The following is a 22500-nucleotide window of genomic DNA, read 5'->3' on the forward strand; positions in this document are numbered from 1 at the left end:
ACGTCACATTAAAGACGTATATTCCAACCCTGGCCTTGATCTGAAATGTGAGCACAATATTGTTTCATGGAATTGATGTATTGATTGGTGTTCTCGCGCAGTTGAAAAATATCATACGACACTATTCTTCTTATGAAAAGCCCACACATTTATCATAGAACTTAAGAATATCAGAGGACTACAATAAAAGAAATCGTTAGTCCTATAATACTGCTTCAAAAGAGGAGTATCAAGACACCTCAGACACTAAACTGGCCAACTGTTTTGGTTCTTCGCTTGTATTTTACTTGCTTTTTTCATTTATATTCTGGAGAGGAATCTGCGGCAGTGTGTGTTGGCTTTATTTAGTTAGTTTATTTTAGTTTAATTATCTGTTTATTTCTTTTTTTCACTTTTTCAACTTTACAACACAAAAAACTATACACAAGACAAGTAAAAACCATCACTCCCATTAGCAAACATATCCAATTCTCTCCCAAAATTATCTCTCCTATCTCACATTCTTCAACAGTTGCTAGATATATTCCAGCAATACATTTTTTTTTTTTTATATGTAGGAGGGACACTGACCAAGGGCAACAAAAATACAATAAAAAAAAAATGCCGGGGCATAGAAGGGTCCAAAGCGGTAGTCAAAAATTAAAGGATAAGTGTCTTGAAACCTCCCTCTTGAAGGAATTCAAATCATAGGAAGGTGGAAATATAGAAGCAGGCTGGGAGTTCCAGAGTTTACCAGAGAAAGGGATGAATGATTGAGAATACTAGTTAACTCTTGAGTTAGAGAGGTGGACATTATATGGGTGAGAGAAAGAAGAAAGTCTTGTGCAGCGAAGCCGCGGGAGGAGGGGAGGCATGCAGATAACAAGATCAGAAGAGCAGTTAGCATGAAAATAGCGGTAGAAGACAGCTAAAGATGCAACATTGCGGCGATGAGAGAGAGGCTGAAGACAGTCAGTTAGAGGAGAGGAGTTGATGAGACGAAAAACTTTTCATTCCACCCTGTCTAGAAGAGCAGTATGAGTGGAACCCTCCCAGACATGTGAAGCATACTCCATACATGGACGGATAAGGCCCTTGCACAGAGTCAGCAGCTGGGGGGATGAGAAAAACTGGCGGAGACGTCTCAGAACACCTAACTTCATAGAAGCTGTTTTAGCTAGAGATGAGATGTGAAGTTTCCAGTTCAGATTATAAGTAAAGGACAGACCGAGGATGTTCAGTATAGAAGAGAGGGTACAGTTGAGTGTCATTGAAGAAGAAGGGATAGTTGTCTGGAAGGTTGTGTCGAGTTAATAGATGGAGGAATTGAGTTTTTGAGGCATTCAACAATACCAAGTTTGCTCTGCCCCAATCAGAAATTTTAGAAAGATCAGAAGTCAGGCGTTCTGTGGCTTCCCTGCGTGAAATGTTTACTTCCTGAAGGGTTGGATGTCTAAGAAAAGACGTGGAAAAGTGCAGGGTGGTATCATCAGCGTAGGAGTGGATAGGACAAGAAGTTTGGTTTAGAAGATCATTAATGAATAATAAGGAGAGAGTCGGTGACAGGACAGAACCCTGAGGAACACCACTGCTAATAGATTTAGGAAAAGTACAGTGACCGTCTACCACAGCAGCAATAGAACGGTCAGAAAGGAAACTTGAGATGAAGTTACAGAGAGAAGGATAGAAGCCGTAGGAGGGTAGTTTGGAAATCAAAGCTTTGTGCCAGACTCTATCAAAAGCTTTTGATATGTCCAAGGCAACAGCAAAGGTTTCACCAAAATCTCTAAAAGTGGATGACCAAGACTCAATAAGGAAAGCCAGAAGATCACCAGTAGAGCGGCCTTGACGGAATACATACTGGCGATCAGATAGAAGGTTGTGAAGTGATAGATGTTTAAGAATCTTCCTGTTGAGGATAGATTCAAAAACTTTAGATAGGCAGGAAACTAAAGCAATAGGACGGTAGTTTGAGGGATTAGAACGGTCATCCTTTTTAGGAACAGGCTGAATGTAGGTAAACTTCCAGCAAGAAGGAAAGGTAAATGTTGACAGACAGAGCTGAAAGAGTTTGACTAGGCAAGGTGCAAGCACGGAGGCACAGTTTCGGAGAACAATAGGAGGGTCCCCATCAGGTCCATAAGCCTTCCGAGGGTTTAGGCCAGCGAGGGCATGGAAAACATCATTGCGAAGAATTTTAATAGGTAGCATGAAGTAGTCAGAGGGTGGAGGAGAGGGAGGAACAAGCCCAGAATCGTCCAAGGTAGCGTTTTTAGCAAAGGTTTGAGCAAAGAGTTCAGCTTTAGAAATAGATGTGATAGCAGTGGTGCCATCTGGTTGAAATAAAGGAGAGAAAGAAGAAGAAGCAAACTTATTGGATATATTTTTGGCTAGATGCTAGAAGTCACGAGGGGAGTTAGATCTTGAAAGGTTTTGACACTTTCTGTTAATGAAGGAGTTTTTGGCTAGTTGGAGAACAGACTTGGCATGGTTCCGGGCAGAAATATAAAGGGCATGAGATTCTGGTGTTGGAATTCTTAAGTACCTTTTGTGGGCCACCTTTCTATCATGTATAGCACGAAAACAAGCTGTGTTAAACCAAGGTTTGGAAGGTTTAGGTCGAGAAAAAGAGTGAGGAATGTACGCCTCCATGCCAGACACTATCACCTCTGTTATGCGCTCAGCACACAAAGACGGGTCTCTGACACGGAAGCAGTAGTCATTCCAAGGAAAATCAGCAAAATACCTCTTCAAGTCCCCGCAACTAGCAGAGGCAAAACGCCAGAGGCACCTTCGCTTAAGGGGATCCTGAGGAGGGATTGGAGCGATAGGACAAGATACAGAGATGAGATTGGGATCGGAGGAGCCCAATGGAGAAGAAAGGGTGATAGCATAAGCAGAAAGATTAGAGGTCAGGAAAAGGTCAAGAATGTTGGGCGTATCTCCAAGACGGTCAGGAATACGAGTAAGGTGTTGCACCAATTGCTCTAGGTCGTGGAGGATAGCAAAGTTGAAGGCTAGTTCACCAGGATGGTCAGTGAAGGGAGAGGAAAGCCAAAGCTGGTGGTGAACATTGAAGTCTCCAAGAATGGAGATCTCTGCAAAGGGAAGAGGGTCAGAATGTGCTCCACTTTGGAAGTTAAGTTGTCAAAGAATTTCTTATAGTCAGAGGAGTTAGGTGAGAGGTATACAGCACAGATAAATTTAGTTTGAGAGTGACTCTGTAGTCGTAGCCAGATGGTGGAAAACTCAGAAGATTCAAGAGCGTGGGCACGAGAGCAGGTTAAGTCATTGTGCACATAAACGCAACATCCAACTTTGGATCGATAATGAGGATAGAGAAAGTAGGAGGGAACAGAAAAGGGGCTACTGTCAGTTGCCTCAAACACCTGAGTTTCAGTGAGGAACAGAAGATGAGGTTTAGAAGAGGAGAGGTGGTGTTCTATAGATTGAAAAATCTTAGACCGCGAATAGTTGTTAAATTTATATTCTTTAGAAAGACGTAGGTTAAGAGGGGACCTGATAGAAGTCTTTAAGTGGTATAAGGGTTATAACAAGGGGGATGTAGGCAAAATTCTTAGGATCAGCAACCAGGGTAGAACAAGAAATAACGGGTTCAAGCTTAAAAAATTTAGGTTTAGGAAGGAGATAGGAAAAAACTGGTTCTCAAATAGAGTGGTAGATGAGTGGAACGGACTCAGTAATCATGTTGTTAGTGCTAGGACATTGGAGAGCTTTAAGAGAAGATTAGACAGGTTTATGGATGGAGATAATAGATGGAAGTAGGTAGGTATATTTCATACAGGGACTGCCACGTGTAAGCCTAGTCGCTTCTTGCAGCTTCCCTTATTTCTTATGTTCTTATGTTCTTATGAATGTTGCAGAAGTTAATGAAGAAAAAGTTGAGGTGGGTGTCAAGACACTTAGGGTCGTCGACAGAAAGGCAGTCTGACCTGGGGACATTTATTATCCCCTCCCCAGATGGGGACTCCGAGGCTGGTGTAGGAGTCGCCATGATGATTTTGAAATTTTTGAATGAAGAGTGTGTGTGTTATTAGGTGCTTGTAGTTTTGTGTGGAGGAAGAGAGTTTGTCTTTAGAGGGTAGGCTGTGACTGCCCCCTTGTGTTGTGAGACACAAAGGGAAACGTTCAGTGAGGTCACAGTTGGGTTTAATGATAAGTTCACAGCACCCCCCTGAACAGTGCTTTAGACCTCACTGAGAGTAATTATCGTTTTGGCAGATGTCTACTGCCTCCTCTTTGCCCATCTGTGTGAACTAATGATTTTCCCCCTGCCTTCCTTTATATCAACCTTTGTATGATTCCTGACCGATGCAAATATTTACTGTAACGATTCTGCCTTACCTGTTTCCTGTGACTGTCTACATGTTTGGTGTATCTCCTGGGGATTTTAGTGTCCCAGTTATTAAAATCGTGTAATTCAGACTAACAAGGTTTTACAGATGTTCACTAGTCCTCATCTTCCTCCTCCTGCTCCTCCTCTTTCTCCTCTTCCTCCTTCTCCGTACCTTCACTCTCCACTTTCCACCTCGTCCTTCTCTCCCTATCCACCGTTATCCCCACTTCATCCCTTCTCCCTCCTCCTCCTCCTCCTCCTCCTCCTCCTCCTCCTCCTCCTCCTCCTCTTCCTCCTCCTCCTCCCTTTTCCCACCTCTCCCAGTCTCGTCGCCACTGACACATCCAATAAAACTCTCTGGGAAACTTTAGAAATCCATGATGTCCCTCCCTTTTTATCTCTCTCTCTCTCTCTCTCTCTCTCTCTCTCTCTCTCTCTCTCTCTCTCTCTCTCTCTCTCTCTCTCTCTCTCTCTCTCTCTCTCTCTCTCTCTCTCTCTCTGGAAACTTCTTTGTGGAGTAAAAAGGCTTAATTCACTTTCTTCCTTATATATTACAAACTGCTAATGCCGAAGGACTCATTTGGTCTTTGCATTCATCAAAAGTACAAAAACGTATTGATTTCCCCATCAGGTTCAGCACAGACCGTTTTCTTTGGCATGGAATGCGAGGGAAGTAAAAAGGAAGAGAAACTGGGCTATGATTTCAGTGTGTGAGAGAGAATGATACAAGTGTCTGGTATGTGATTTTAGTTGAGTTAGGATTATATGTTGGTAATAGTAGTAGTAGTAGTAGTAGTAGTAGTAGTAGTAGTAGTAGTAGAAGAATATAATACAATGCAATTATTTCTAGGTACAGTTCTTTAGTCACCTAACCTATCACCTAACAGTAACCGTATATAAGTATCTTCAATTATAAAAGAAAACTTAGAATACAGCAAAAATCACAGTAATATAAAGTGATGCATATACAAGACACACTGCAACAAACATGTGTCATCAAGCAACTCGAGCAGTAATAGTAATAGTAGTAGTAGTAGTAATTGTAGTAGTAGTAGTAGTAGTAGTAGTAGTAGTAGTAGTAGTAGTAGTTCTCCCCGATCATTATTATCATCATCGTCACCACCACCACTACCGAACACAGAGAAGAAATAAAAATGAAAACCCAAATACTACCAGCCTTCACACAACACACCGCGACTCCCCATCCCTGGCTTCTGGACGATTTAGAGGCGAACATAACCAGACCAGAATGAACAAGACGCAATGAGGCGTGGGGAAGTGATGGCAGAGGCAGTAAATAACACCACCACTGCCAGCAACCATTACTTCCCTCTATATTTACCTCCTGCCATTATAATACCGCCATTGAGAGAAAGTTTTTTGAGCCAATCACAGCACACTTACCTTTGGAGAGTGAAGGAACTTTTATTTATGTATATATATATTTTTTTTTCACTTTCTTTTATAGGGAGGCTAGAAATCTTTAAGTCTTTTATTGCAATCTTCAGTCTTTTTTTTTTTTTTAACATTCAGACCAGTGTGATGAATTGATATTTTTAAGGTAACACTGTAGAAAAGAGAGAGAATGAGATGTTAATTTCTGGCTTTTTCTTTGACAGGACTACGAGTGTGTTCAAGTTTGCAGTACAAGAATACGTGAGTGTTAAAGGGAATAAGTTGTATGGATTATGGGGAAGAAATGGTTTAGCAGTGAAATTGTTTAAAGTACTGTATATTTTGTGTTTGTGTATGTATAGGGGTGACAGATTTATCTTTTTTTTCTTTTCTCTTTGTTTTTCTTTATCTGTTTATCTGTTTGCATCTATCTACTTGTCTGTCTAACTCTTATTCTCTATTTTTGTGTCTATTTATTGATTTATTTATCTTTCCTGAGAAGTATAAGTAAAGTTTCTACTATTTTTTTATCTCTACATAACTAGAATATAACACTGACGTTTATTTATTTATTTATTTATTTATTTATTTTATATATACAAAATCCGAATAAGCATTGTGGGATAACTGTTTTCTTGGTGTGTATGTTTGTATGCATGTTTGATTTCATATATACGAGTATATTTCTTATGTATGTGTATGCTTTCTGAGTTCGTATTAATTCATTTTATCATAAGTCTGTCTCATGCGTCGTGAAGTCAGTATGAATGTTTAATACGCAACATTTATAATTCTTTTTTTATTATTCTTGTTATTGTTGTTGTTATCATTACCATCATTATTATTACATTATTACTACTACTACTACAACTACTACTACTACTACTACTACTATTACTACTACTACTACTACTACTACTACTACTACTACTACTACTGTTATCATTGCATTAATCCCCTTCTTTTCTTTGTTCCCCACTAATACCATTTTCCATAAGTGAGAAGAAGTGTTTCTATTAATTGCTTTTTCTTCTTTACTTCCTCTGTTTTATTTAATTGCTTCTTTATCCCTTCCTATCACATTAGCTGGCTCTTCTTCCCTTCCCCTTCCTCATTTTTTTTTTTTTTACTGTATAATTTATTCATTCTCTCTCTCTCTCTCTCTCTCTCTCTCTCTCTCTCTCTCTCTCTCTCTCTCTCTCTCTCTCTCTCTCTCTCTCTCTCTCTCTCTCTCTCTCTCTCTCTCTCTCTCTCTCGAACACAGTGCTTGGTAAATATTGACAAGAACGTCAATTTATCTTCATTAATCAAGTCACTTCAAAGGTCTAAAATATGAAGAACCTCTTGCTATTCTCTCTCTCTCTCTCTCTCTCTCTCTCTCTCTCTCTCTCTCTCTCTCTCTCTCTCTCTCTCTCTCTCTCTCTCTCTCTCTCTCTCTCTCTCTCTCTCCTCCCTTTCTTTGTGTGCATTCCTTTTAAACTTCTGTCCTGCATTAGTTCCCTTCCATCCTTCTCTTTTTTTTTCTTTCTTTTTCTTTCTTTTCGGTTATCTTCTTTATGTTTTCTTATCCACCCATCCATTATTATTTTTTTTTTGGGGTTACCGTTTCCTTTTCTTACTATTTTTGCGTCTTACCATTCATTCCTTTGCTATTCTCCTTGTCTTCTTTTTTTTTTTAATTTCTTCGTGTTTATTCATTCTCTTGGTCTTTACCGTCTTCGCTGTTTGCTGCAGCCTACTCATTCTTTCTTTCTTTCTTTCTCTCTTCTTTTATTTATCCACTCACTCTCATTCTACCACCTTCTCCGTCTTCTACTCCTCTGCCTTTTTTTCCTTCCTTCCTCCTTCCCATTTTCCTTCCCTTCTTCCTCCTTGTATTCCTCCTGTTACCCTTCCTCCTTCCTCCTCTTCTTCCCGCTTCAACTATTTTTGTCCTTGTTCTTTTTCTTGTTCTTTTGTTCTTGTTGTTCTTGTTCTTCTCCTTATCCTTCTTGTTCTTCTCTTCCTCCTCCTCCTCCTCCTCCTCTTCCTCCTCCTCCTTCTCTTTCCGGTGGTTTATTTCTTCTATCCTGTCTGAGGCCAGGTAAAGCCTTTAATCATGAATTAATTAGCGGCCAGCCACCCACAAAGTTCACCTGGCGAAGAAAGTGTGCACGGCTGAGAGAGAGAGAGAGAGAGAGAGAGAGAGAGAGAGAGAGAGAGAGAGAGAGAGAGAGAGAGAGAGAGGGAGAGAGAGAGAGAGAGAGAGAGAGAGTAAATGGAAGGCCAAAGTTTTAGAACTACTCATTGCAAGAAAAATAAAGCTCAGAGGAAAGTATGATATAAAAAAAAAAGGCTTAGACTTCGAAACAGGTAAAAGGTAAAGGAAAGCAAAAAAAAGGGGGAAAAGAAAAAAAAGAGTAAATAAAAGATGGAAGCTCTAGAAGGGAAAGGAGCAAAGTTTCGAAGCTTTGGAAATGTGAGACAAATATTTGACGCTTCACGGAGGAAGGAAGGCAACATTGAGAGTCGGGACACAGCAAGCCGAAAGAAAATGAGCCAGAGAAGTAAACAAGGAAGGGAAAGGAGAACAAACAAATAAAGAAAAGAAAGAAAAACAAGTAAGCCAATGACATCGTGGGTTCTGGGAAAGGTAGAAACATTTTTTCTATTTTTATTTTCTTTTGTGTCTAGTTCGCTATTTTCTCGACACGGTTTGCTTCTGTCCTCTGTCTGTCACGTTAGATCAAACAAGTGACGAGTTTTCCGCCGCTGCCTCAGGAGGAAAGGACAAGCGGCCAATGAGTGAATTAAGAAAGTGAGGTGAAATTATGAAATTGTAAACACGCACACTGAACCAACATTTTTATTAACTCTAAAGCAATAGGAAATGCACATCAGTGACCTTAATACCATTTTTGTCCTCAGGCGGTCAGTGTATTTATTAGGTAAGTTACACGGTTTTGTTTAACATTATTGTAACCATTTCCAGTATATCAACTTTTTAACCCGTTCATTGCTATACGAATCAATTAACAGCGTCAGAAGTAATGCATGAAATCTTTATAAGCATTTACAAAAAAGAAGGCGATTGAAAGAATAAATTTTACAATTTTTACCCGGTTTAAAAATTGGAGCTGGCTGTAGAACAAGTAAAGATATCCCAGTGATTATTAATTAGAGACGTCGCAGTGAGCGTTTTGATACCAGATAGCGCCAGAATTTTTAATTCTCGCCGGAAAATAAATACTTTTTGGGGCAAGGTTTTACAAGCTTACAAAGGTGTATCGTTGCACAGTAATGCATCTGAATTTTAAGTCAATTAATTTCGTGATAACTGACAGCACATGACATTGTTTGAGCCTCTATTCATAATTTCAGATAATATTCTTAAAAGAGCCTATAAGTGTATCAAGGCAGGCAATCTGCAATTTTCTACTGACCTCAATGGAAGTATACTAATATATACTTGCATTTTCATGTACTAAACAACAGGCAAATCCGTTTAATGTAAAGAAAATATAATTTTGTATCAGAGACTTTATTTTTTGCGGTACGATCACTATCCTCGGGTACTTGGGCAGCGAGCAAACCAAAACACAGACACTCGACTACCCTGCACAATGGATACATCACCGCCACAATCATGGACTACAGCGGAATTAAGAAAATTCCTGAAAGAACGAGCTATACCCTATTCTGGATATAGTAAAGCAAAGTAAAGGCCTTTGTATCGGCAGAACTGAGAGGCTATTGTTTACACTTTACACTCCCTAACGGCGCGCGGCGCTTTCTTTAACTGAAGAATCATGATCAAGATAAGTACGTCGTACGTCCGCCAGCGGTGCTGTTCTTTTTTTATTTCACTGATTACTTTCATATACAGGACGTGTCAGTGATATCTGATATTTTTCAACATTCCCAGATAAAATGCACAAGCCGAAGTCAACATCCTTTTATTTTTACTGTTTATACTTACTTAAAAAAAAATTCATTACCTATTTTTAGTTTTATCTTATAATTCAATTAACAAAGCCTTATCATACACCAGTAAGTATGAATATTAATATTAAGGGTTATGTTTTTAATTTTAGATACACTTGTGCAGCAATACATGCTGTACTTTTCCTGCACATCGATTTCAAATTTAGCTAAGTCACCCCTTTGCCCCACGAAATCAGAGACAATTAAAAATGCTGGCGCTGATAGGTATCTACCAGCCTCACTGCGACGTCTCTAATTAGGGAGAGATGGACCAAGTAGCAGTCACGGGTTTTCTAAAGTAATAGGTAATACCATTTTTGTTCTCAGGCAGTCGGAAGGTTCGCAGTCAGTAGTACTAGGGGTAGTTTACAGACCACCGACCAGTACAGAGGAAATTAACACCTCACTGTGGCAGGAATTAAATAGAGCAGGCAGGTACAGGCAGGTATGTGTGGTAGGAGATTTTAATTTTAGGAATATCGACTGGAGTCTGATGGTGGGTAATAAGGAAGCAGAGGAATTTCTTAAGGTAATTCAGGATAATTTTTTAAAACAGGTAGTCGTAGAACCCACAAGGGGGAATAATATTCTAGATTTAATTCTTACTAGCAGGGAGGAAGCAGTCACGCAGGTAGAGGTTGGAGGACAGCTAGGTAACAGTGACCATAGGGAAATTAGGTACAATTTAGAATGGGAAGAAACAGTTAGAAACAAAAACACTAGTAAAATACCTGACTTTAGGAGAGCAAATTTTGAAGAATTAAAAAGGTACCTCCAAGGAGTGGACTGTCAAAGGATGCAGGGTGAGGTCAGGTCAGGGACGGAGTTCAGAGAGATAAGGCAGGATGAGAGAGGTGAGGTGAGGCGTGAGGGTGTAGGACAAGAGGAGGGAAGATGTGTCCGGAAGGGAGGAGGAAAGAGGAAAGGGGGAGCTAGGTGTGAGTATGTTGGAATGTCAGGTCATGCTGAAATGAGAGAGGGTGAGGTCGAGGCGAGTAGATGAGGGAGTGGAGAGGATGGTAGGGGACGAGATGAGGGGACTAGGTGAAGTAAATGTAGATGAATTGTATAAATATTTCGTAGATAAAGTTCATACAGGTCAGTTAGCAAATATCCCGTATAGAACAATAAGATCACAAAAAAATGACCCTAAAATCTAAATGGATGACTGCTAGGTTAAAGCATTATATAGGGCGTAAGAGAAGTATATATAGGAGATTAAGGGCAGGTGAAGAAGTTTTAAGGACACAATGTAATGAATTAGTTAGAACAGTCAGGAAGTTAACGAGGAAAGCTAAGGACAATTATGAATCAAAGATAGCCAGCCAGGCGAAGACGGACCCCAAGGGATTTTATCAGGTATACAGGACGAAGAATAAGGATACTGTAGGTCCATTAAAGGCAGCAGATGGGGAGCTGGTTAGTTCTGGGGAGGAGATTAGTAAACTTCTGAATGATTATTTTTAACTGTCTTCACCCAGGAAAACATGCAGGATATGCCAGATAGTGAACAGGTGTTTAAAGCAGATGAGAAGGAGAAGCTGACAGATATTTCCATAACTGGGGAGATAGTGGAACAGGAGATAGATAGGCTAAAAAAGTTCAAGTCACCAGGACCTGATGAAATATACCCCAGAGTACTTAAGGAATGTAGAGAGATTATTAGTGAGCCGTTAGTTTCTGTCTTTAGGAAATCACTGGAGTCGGGTGAGGTACCAGTAATGTGGAGGCAGGCTAATGTAGTACCCATCTTTAAGAAAGGAGATAAAACTTTAGCGTCTAATTATAGACCTGTCAGCTTAACTTCAGTTGTAGGTAAAATGTTAGAGTCAATAATAGCGAGGAACATTAGGGAACATTTAGACAAACATAACTTGATAAATCAGTCACAGCATGGCTTCACGAAGGGGAAGTCTTGCCTGACAAACTTGTTAAGTTTTTACAGTAAGGTGTACGAGGCAGTAGATAATGGTGATAGTTATGATATTTTATATCTGGACTTTAGTAAAGCATTTGACAAGGTACCCCATCAAAGGCTCCTGAGAAAGATTAGGGCACACGGGATAGATGGGAAGGTGTTAGGCTGGATAGGGTCATGGCTTAGTGACAGGCGACAAAGAGTGGTAATAAACGGCTCGAAATCCGAGTGGGGTCATGTAATTAGTGGGGTGCCACAGGGATCAGTATTAGGGCCATTATTATTTCTAATGTATATCAATGACTTGGATAGTGGAATTAGTAGTGATGTTAGTAAATTTGCGGATGACACAAAGATAGGTAGATTAATTAGGTCAGAATCGGATGCCATCGCCTTGCAGGCAGATTTAGATAGAATGAATGAATGGACGGATAGATGACAAATGCAATTCAATATCAATAAATGCAAAGTGCTTAGCGTAGGTAGAGGAAACCAACACAATAGGTACACATTAGACAACCAAACTCTGGTAGGTACAGGGTACGAGAAAGATTTAGGAGTTATAGTTAGCTCTGAACTCCGTCTAGGGAAACAATGCATAGAAGCCAGAAACAAGGCAAATAGGGTACTAGGATTCATTTTTAGGAGTGTTAAAAGTAGAAGGCCGGAAGTAATATTAAAGTTATACTTGGCGCTGGTCAGACCTCATCTAGACTACGCGGTGCAGTTCTGGTCCCCACATTACAGGAAAGATATAGGTCTATTAGAATCAGTCCAGAGGAGAATGACTAAAAGGATACAGGGGATGAGGAGTATCCCTTACGAGGCGAGGTTGAAGCTGTTAAATTTACATTCTTTAGAGAGACGTAGGTTAAGAGGGGACCTGATAGAAGTCTTTAAGTGGTATAAGGGTTATAACAAGGGAGATGTAAGCAAAATTCTTAGGATCAGCAACCAGGGTAGAACAAGAAATAACGGATTCAAGCTTGAAAAATTTAGGTTTAGGAAGGAGATAGGAAAAAATTGGTTCTCAAATAGAGTGGTAGATGAGTGGAACGGAGTCAGTAATCATGTAGTTAGTGCTAGGACACTAGAGAGCTGTAAGAGAAGATTAGACAAGTTTATGGATGGGGATAGTAGATGGAAATAGGTAGGTGTGTTTCATACAGGGACTGCCACGTGTAAGCCTGGTCGCTTCTTGCAGCTTCCCTTATTTCTTATGTTCTTATGTTCTTATGTGTGTTTATTAAGTACGTTATATGATTTTTCTTTACCAGTACTGTAACCACGTATATTGCACCAACTTCTGTCCTTGTGTTCCAGTCCATTCGTAACTTGTAATTGTTGTAAAATGTGCGTGACTTATTTTCCAACATCGCTGCAACCACGTACATTATATCTTTTACTTTTTCATGTAGTCAGTGCGTCCATTAAGTAAGATTTTTTTTTTTTCTTTAACACTGTCGCAACCACTTTCATTAACGAATCTTTTGTTTTTGTGTTTCAATCCGGTGTTAACCCATAAGTGCTCTAAAGGTCACGTGAGTTTCCTAACATTGTTGTAACCACTCGTATTAAATCAACCTTTTAACTCGTAATTGTTCTAAAGCAATGGAAAATATGTATCGTTGTCCTGTATCTATTTTTAATGCAATAATGGAAGATAGAGAAGCAATAAGAGTCATATCAACGATGAAATTAATATGCGAGAGAGAGAGAGAGAGAGAGAGAGAGAGAGAGAGAGAGAGAGAGAGAGAGAGAGAGAGAGAGAGAGAGAGAGAGAGAGAGAGAGAGACGGGATGATAGAAATGGATTTAAAAAGAGGAAATAAATGTTTTGCGTATTATTTCATTTTATTTATTCACGTATTTATATTTGTCAGTTTCATTTACTCTTTGAAATAATGAAGATCAGATATACAATAACAAGGGAGAATACAAAACATCATTATCGCCACAACACTAAATAATAAAAAAATAAATAAATAAATAAAAAGAGAGATCAGAAGGTTAGGAAAGAGACATAAAAAAAGAGGAGAAATTATATATATATATATATATATATATATATATATATATATATATATATATATATATATATATATATATATATATATATATATATATATATATATATATATATATATATATATATAATATATATATATAATAAAACAATAAGCATCAGTGTGAAAGATTGCCAGAAAAAAATATTCATATTATTCTTGAATATAAACAAAGTACGAGAGACAGTCGGTAAAAAATTAAATAAATAAATAAATAAATAAACATTATTATTATTCTTGAATTTACGTGATGTTGAAACTGGGGGAGGACGAAGGGACGAAGGGCTTAAGAGTTTTTTCCTCTTTTTTTTTTTTGGGGGGGGGAGATTGAGAGAAAGGAAAGATATTAAGCAGCCGTCTGAGAAAATCTCCTTGTGTCTGGGAGATGAAAGTTGAGACAGAATCTCCTTAGTGTGACAAGGAATTAAAAGGGTTATAATTGTCTATGTTCACTCTGCAGATAGTTCTTCTTTCTTTGTGTACTACTTTTAATTCTCTCTCTCTCTCTCTCTCTCTCTCTCTCTCTCTCTCTCTCTCTCTCTCTCTCTCTCTCTCTCTCTCTCTCTCTCTCTCTCTCTCTCTCTCTTTGGAGTTGCATATTTTTGACTCCTTTCACTCACTTAATCTTCCTTTTCCGTTCCGTCACTTTCCGCGTGTCAGCTAAAATCCTGCTTTGACTTCCAACTTATTTTTCTCTCTTCTTTTTCTTCATTTTTACTCGTCCTGCTTTTTCTCTGTTGCTTCTTCTCGTCCTCTTTCTCCTCCTCCTCCTCCTCCTCCTCCTCCTCCTCCTCCTCCTCCTCCTCCTCCTCCTCCTCCTCCTCTGCTGCCATCTGCCTTCACATGTTAAACTCTTTATCCTGTCATTTTCGACCTTCTCTATTTTTTTTTTTTTTTTGTCCTCCTCCTCCTCCTCCTCCTCCACCTCCTCCTCCTCCTCCTCCTCCTCCTCCTTCTCCTGCTCTTTTTTCTTACCTTTATCCTCTTATGGTTCTTCTCTTTTCTTCTTTTATCCTCTTAATGTTCTTCTCTCTTGTCCTCCGTTATATTGTCGATGCTGTTGTCATAATTGCGTGTACTCCTCTTCTTCCACCTCCGCCTCCTCAACTTTCTCTCTCCGCCTCCTCCGGTTATTATGCTCCCTTCTACGTCCCTTCCTCATCCTCCTCCACCTGCTTTGCTTTGCACACATTATTGATTGATATTAACTTTCTATATGAGTATTTTCTTCTGCTTTTCATGATCTGAAATTCTCTAGGTAAAGAGAATTTTATCAAACGCAGAATTTTTTTTTTTTTTTTTTCAAGATCCTGAAAGATCAAGATCATAGGAGAGACATTGTGTGTATCTTAAATATTTTTTATCTGTTTATGGGACTGGTGATTAGATAATGAGATTTTACTTTAACCACATTTGGCTTTTTGTGTGCCGCGACCGTCATCCCAGCGTAGTTCAGTCAAGTCCAGGAGTCCCAGGCAGCTTGTCTGGGGCTCCTGCCTGACTTGGCTACCGTGCACCCAGTGGACTAGACTCCTCTTTGGCGATATGGGGAGCAACTGGGGAAACACACACACACACACACACACACACACACACACACACACACACACACACACACACACACACACACACACACACACACACACACACACACACAGACAGACATACACGCGCGCGCGCGCGCGCGTGCGCGGTGTTATGTATGTAGTTTTATGTTCTATTTTAGCATTTTTATGTAGGCATTGAATTTTTCATTTCGTATTAAATATTTTTACATTTTTACTTAGGTCTCTCTCTCTCTCTCTCCTCTCTCTCTCTCTCTCTCTCTCTCTCTCTCTCTCTCTCTCTCTCTCTCTCTCTCTCTCTCTCGCTCTCTCTCTCGCTCTCTCTCTCTCTCTCTCTCTCTCTCTCTCTCTCTCTCTCTCTCTCTCTCTCTCTCTCTCTCTCTCGATGTGACAAATTTTCACTTGTGCACACTTAAAAATGTGAAATCATTTTCTGAAGTGGCGAAAAAGATCTGTCAGGGAAAAACGCAAGCAAATCATGCATATTTCTTGGAAAGGCGAAAGAAAAATCACAAAAGAAAACCAAGGGTGAGAGTATGTGTTCATTGGATGCTTTCTGGAATTATGGTCAGTACTTATATTTCAGCGCTGGTTAGAAAAAGAAAATAGCGTCACGACTTTCTCACAAATACTGAATATGGGATTATGGAAATATCCTAAGGCAACTTCTTTCCAGAAACAGGCTCTATTTCTCGGCAAAATCTGGCACTTTTCCGAATCGCTATCTATACAATGAAGGCATCAGACATGAAATTAATGAAATGAACGAATCTAAACCTAACCTAGTAGCCCCGAGATTAAAACGCTCATGTTATTTCAATGATGTCCCAACTTAGTAATAACGCCTTGAGTACTAAAGATGAATAGCTTATTGAATCTGAGAGCATTTAATTCCAGGTATATTCTGCTTTCATCCTGTACTCTAGCTCACCTGGCAGGGAATGGGTGTATTGACCTGAGTGGAGCTGTGACCTCGCTGACGGCCAGAAGTTTGTTTACATTACCATACAGGACGGCTGTTGTATGTAGTTGTGTTTCGTTAGTTAGGTAGTACGCAAGGACCGCGCTAGTTAGTTACCACCCAAAGCCTTGGATGACTAGTAAGGAAAGAAAAAGGAGGAGAGATTGATAAATGAAACAGGGATGAAAGGAGGGAATACGAAGCAGTTACGCCAAGTGTGTTTGTTAGGTTTCAGTGTACATCTGCGTTTTAAATGGTGTTTTCTGTTTTTTTTTTTTTTTTTTTTTTTGCTCGTCGCAATTATGATGTATGTCGAATCTCTTTTACTTCATCAACCTTGCAATTTCACGGTCATATAGATTTTATAACGATTTTAAGTATGCTTTTGTTCATAATGTTTTATTTATTTTTGTATGAATTGTAATGCATTTCAACTATTTCTCTGAATCGCGCTTGCAGTTTTACGTTTTTGCAGCTTTCATATCAATTTGGAAGTATGTTTTGTTTTGTTTTGTTTTTTTGTTTTTGTTTTTTTTACATAACGTCGCTCCTACGGTTTTTCTTTCTTCGCTATAAACACTCAGCGTCGCCGTAGGGAGACTAGAAAGACTACACAGATCTTCAACACAGTGTACATTTCTCAGCAGCATGTACGTACGTTTCTTTAAATTCGAATAGCTCTAATAACATCCAGGTCGTCTCCGCCTCTTGTCCTTTCACTTGCGGGTATATATAAAATAATCACTATCTCCTGGAAGCTTCACGACAGGTTCTAAGGGTTCGGTGCAATACGGGTTAACAAAATAGGACTCGTGCACTGTACAGTAACCCTTACGGCGCCGCGTGCGTGAGCCAGTGATCTTCCACTACGCAGGATGCTTTGTTTACTCTTCTCTTATTTGGAGTGAGGAGAGGCAAGGAGAGAGGCAGCCGGCTCCTCCCAGTGCTACTTGCGCAATGTGAGGAGAAACGGAATAATAAAACTCGTAACTTTAATACCATCTAGGTAAAAAATACATATTGTCAGATCGAATATAAAATGTGCGAGGATCTTTGGCAAATGTCACAGGTCTGGATAGGGGAGTCTAAGAAGTGCCTGAAAATAACTGGTTTATCCTGTAATTATGTAAAAGAATAACAGTTAGGTAGATGAGTAAGTAAATAAACAGATAGATGAATAAATAAATAAGTAAATCGACAAAAACAAACAATGTCCACTGCATTCGCTATTTCATGGAGGGATGGTGGTGGTAGTGATGACAGCGACGACGGTGGTGGTGGTGGTGATGGAGGTGATGGGGTATGATGAGAGGGGTGGTGACAGTAGTTAGTGCTGCACCAGACAGTGATGGTGGTGGTGATGGGTGGTGGTGTAGTGATGGGATGGTTGTGATGATGAGCAACAACACGATGGAGAGAGTGATGGTAGTGATGATTAAAGGGGTGGTGGTGATGTTAGGAACTGAAACGGTGATGGCTGGTACTGGAAGAGATGCAAGTGGTGGTGGTGGTGGTGGTGGTGGTAGTGGTGGTGGTAGTGGTGGTGGTGGTGGTGGTGGAACAAACCCATGGGGCGTAACTAACGACTGCAGGGTAATCAATGTGAGTGGTGAATGTGATGAATGAATGAAGTGAATGAATTACCTCCGGGGAAACACACACACACACACACACACACACACACACACACACACACACGTTACCGCCACCGACACCACTTATGATCTTGTTCTGTTCTCTTTTACCACTACAAACTTCACTTCCTAGTCCTCCTTGCAACTTTAATACTTTTCTACTTTTTTTTATTATTCATGTTCATTTTAAGAGCTTATTTTCTTGTGCACACATGATTTACTTACATTTTTTATAATTTCAATAATGTAATATGCCTTTGTTTTACTTTCTAAAGAGAAAGACTTTTTTTTTATGTGTGTGTGTGTGTGTGTGCTTAATTTTTGCCGATTATATTCATCTTTAATATATGAGGTTTTATGTTGTGACAAGATCAGTTCCATATTTCTTTTCTTTCTTTACAAACTTTTTATCATTTTTTTTTTTTCGGCTTTCATTTCTAGGCAAAAAGTAAAATTAGTCCATCACTCACTTCACTGTAATTTCTGCCACTTACATTCCTCTTACGATTATAATTTCTAGGTAAACACAAGATGTGTCCATAAACGTTCACGTAACGCAATGCAGAGATGAGAAAAGTGGAGAGTTCTGCTGAGTCACACTTGTTTTTAGTATATCTGTTGGTCTACAAAGATTAAAGTCAGCCTCACAGTGCCTGCAACTCCAAGCTACAAATCGATGACACTGGATTAGAATTAAACTTGCACCACTATCCAATATTTCCTTTACAGTTTCATCAGTGTCAGTCAGAAAACGGGAACCTGGAACATGGTGAAGGTAAACTGTATGAAATGTACAGTTACAGTTCATGGCGTCTTGTCGGCTCTTTACTTTTGGTTAAGAGTTCTTTCAGGCGAAAACTTAAATATTTAAATGATTGAGTATTTATAACTGTGTACAAGTGAAAATGTACATTTTTTTTTTTTCAAAGAAGTACTCATGTATTTAAAAAGATAATAATAATGACAAAGAAAACAAAAAAAAGGAAAAGGAAACCGTAAAAGTGTTAAAATTCGAACTGATTTTACATATAGTTGAAATTAATATATATATATATATATATATATATATATATATATATATATATATATATATATATATATATATATATATATATATATATATATATATATATATATATATTAGACGTGAAAAAAGAAAATTGTAAAAATATTAAAATTCAAACTATATATATATATATATATATATATATATATATATATATATATATATATATATATATATATATATATATATATATATATATATATATATATATATATATATATATATATATATATATATATATATCTTTCAAACTAGCACTCGTATACATGAAAAAATAATAATGTAAAGAAAAAAGGAGAAACGAAATTATAAAAGAATAATCAAAATCTAAAACACTTTTACAAATCTTTCAAAGTAGTACTCATACATATATTAAATAAATAATGGCTGAACTAAAAGAAAGAAAAAAAATACGAAAAAGAAGCAAAAAAAATATACTCAAATTCAAACTAACAAATTCCGTCTCATTCACTGATTCCGTGGTTCACCTCACGACACACACACACACACACACACACACACACACACACACACACACACACACACTCTGACAACGTAAGTGAACAACAAAGTTATACACCGTGAAAGGTAACTATCAGTTAGGTGCGTGTCCTCCCACCCACCTGTGTGCTAAAAAGGTAGAGAGAGCAGGAGATGCAAATATGAAAACCAGCAGGAGTTGTAAAGTCAATTATCTTTCGTTACTAAAACTTGGGAGGGGCAAAAAAGATCGAAGCGAAACAAAGTGAGATTTTAAAGTTTTTTTTTTCGTTTTCGTTGTTGTTGTTGTTGTTGTTGTTGTTGTTGTTCTTGTTCTTGTTGTTGTTGTTGTTGTTATTACTATTATTATTGTTGTTGTTGTTCTTGTTGTGTTGTTTTTGTTATTACTATTATTATTATTATTATTGTTACCATCATCATCATCATCATCATCATCATCATCATCATCATCATCATCATCATCATCATCATCATCATCATCACCACCATCATCATCATCACCACTTGTTATATTATTACCACAGCAGGTTCTCATTGACCTCAACTTCCCATTCCTTCCCCCCCGTCCTCTCTCTCTCTCTCTCTCTCTCTCTCTCTCTCTCTCTCTCTCTCTCTCTCTCTCTCTCTCTCTCTCTCTCTCTCTCTGATATTCCCAGTCGAGGTCGTGCCTGTTGTGTCCATCAGTCGGTCCTGCTTGACTCTGTGCTTGTCCTCTTCATTATTGCCGACGCCACTGACACACCAGCTTCGCTCCTCATAAAAACAACATCCACGGGGACATTATACGATTCTTGGGTGGAAATGTCCGAGAAAATACAAGCGGCCGGCATTCCTTGGGGAATGCAAAATATGACGTCTGCTTTTCTGCTCATGTTTTTCCGTTTTCTCTCTCTCTCTCTCTCTCTCTCTCTCTCTCTCTCTCTCTCTCTCTCTCTCTCTCTCTCTCTCTCTCTCTCTCTCTCTCTCTCTCTCTCTCTCTCTCTCTCTTGCATCGTTCACTTTCCTCTTCTCATTCATCCTACATCTTCTTCTCCTCCTCCTCCTCCTCGCTCCGCTACTGGGGTAGAAAAATAGAAATATGTGTGATAAAAAATGTATTATGTCTGAAGAAAGAAAAAAATTATACCCAAAATAAAAGCACTGTAGATGTGTAAAATATCATTTTCGAGTTCTTAGGAGTGGTGCGTGGACAAAAAAACACTTTTACTTTCCATGATACAATCATCTGTAATCTTAGAGGAAAATTTTTAATCAAGGGAAGAAAATTTCAATCGCAAGATTTCTATCTGATAACAGGGATATACTCTTCACTTAAAGAAGAAACATTGTAGACATGCAAAATATTCTTTGGAATTCTTAGGAGTGGGTTGTAGATAATAAAGATATTTAACTTTTAAAAGAAATTAAGATACTAAAAAACATCCTTTTTTTATTGATGTATATTTTATATATCAATATCCTTCTTTTACTTTTCATGATATAATCACATGTAATCTTAAGGGAAAAATTTTCATGGTAGAAAATTTACTTTTTATACAGGCCCGTACCTTATAAAAAAAAAAAAAAAAAGTTAACAAATCTTCAGTCTCTAAATTTCTATTTGATAATGGGGATATATTCTCTTCTTAAATAAGAACAATATCTGACATGTAAAATATTCTTTAGATTTCTTAGGAGTTGTACATAGATAAAAATCATATTTCTTTTTTAAAACAAATTAAGACACTAAAAAAGCACTTTTTGATTAATATATACTTTTTATATCAATATTCTTCTTCTACTTTTCATGGTTTAATCATATGTAATCATTTAAGAAAATTTTTAATCGTAATTTTTTTTTTTACCATAATTAAAAAAAAAGTTAAACATTTTTCAATCTCAAAATTTCTATCTGATAATACGGATGTGTTTTTTTTTTTTTTACTTAAAGGAGAACCATTGTAGGCATGTGAAATATTCTTTAGACTTGCCATGAGTGGTGTGTAGATAATTACCACATTTCATTGTTAAAATGAATTAAGACACTAAAAACACACCCTTTTGATATATATATATATATATATATATATATATATATATATATATATATATATATATATATATATATATATATATATATATATATATATATATTTTTTTTTTTTTTTTTTTTTTTTTTTTTTATATGTAGGAAGGACACTGGCCAAGGGCAACAAAAATCTAATAAAAAAAATGCCCACTGAAATGCCAGTCCTATAAAAAGGGTCAAAGCAGTGGTCAAAAATTGATGAATAAATGTCTTGAAACCTCCCTCTTGAAGGAATTCAAGTCATAGGAAGGTGGAAATACAGAAGCAGGCAGGGAGTTCCAGAGTTTACCAGAGAGAGGGATGAATGATTGAGAATACTGGTTAACTCTTGCGTTAGAGAGGTGGACAGAATAGGGGTGAGAGAAAGAAGAAAGTCTTGTGCAGCGAGGGCCGCGGAAGGAGGGGAGGCATGCAGTTAGCAAGATCAGAAGAGCAGTTAGCATGAAAATAGCGGTAGAAGACAGCTAGATATGCAACATTGCGGCAGTGAGAGAGAGGCTGAAGACAGTCAGTTAGAGGAGAGGAGTTGATGAGACGAAAAGCTTTTGATTCCACCCTGTCTAGAAGAGCAGTATGAGTGGAACCCCCCCCCAGACATGTGAAGCATACTTCATACATGGACGGATAAGGCCGTTTTACAGAGTTAGCAGCTGGGGGGATGAGAAAAACTGGCGGAGACGTCTCAGAACACCTAACTTCATAGAAGCTGTTTTAGCTAGAGATGAGATGTGAAGTTTCCAGTTCAGATTATAAGTAAAGGACAGACCGAGGATGTTCAGTGTAGAAGAGGGGGACAGTTGAGTGTCATTGAAGAAGAGGGGATAGTTGTCTGGAAGGTTGTGTCGAGTTGATAGATGGAGGAATTGAGTTTTTGAGGCATTGAACAATATCAAGTTTGCTCTGCCCCAATCAGAAATTTTAGAAAGATCAGAAGTCAGGCGTTCTGTGGCTTCCCTGCGTGATATGTTTACCTCCTGAAGGGTTGGACGTCTATGAAAAGACGTGGAAAAGTGCAGGGTGGTATCATC

General features: G+C 38.3%; 1 long non-coding RNA gene across 2 annotated transcripts in view; it reads left to right on the top strand.

The window, feature by feature from the left end:
- The window catches only part of LOC135101362 (uncharacterized), a 382194-nt gene that overhangs the window by 237398 nt on the left and 122296 nt on the right, over positions 1-22500 (top strand). For both annotated transcript variants that reach the window (XR_010269236.1, XR_010269237.1), the window contains one exon: positions 5956-5992. This is a non-coding gene — a long non-coding RNA (uncharacterized LOC135101362). The remainder of the gene's footprint in view (positions 1-5955; positions 5993-22500) is intronic.

This window comes from Scylla paramamosain, chromosome 6 (genome assembly GCF_035594125.1).
Source record: "Scylla paramamosain isolate STU-SP2022 chromosome 6, ASM3559412v1, whole genome shotgun sequence".
NCBI lineage: Eukaryota > Metazoa > Arthropoda > Malacostraca > Decapoda > Portunidae > Scylla > Scylla paramamosain.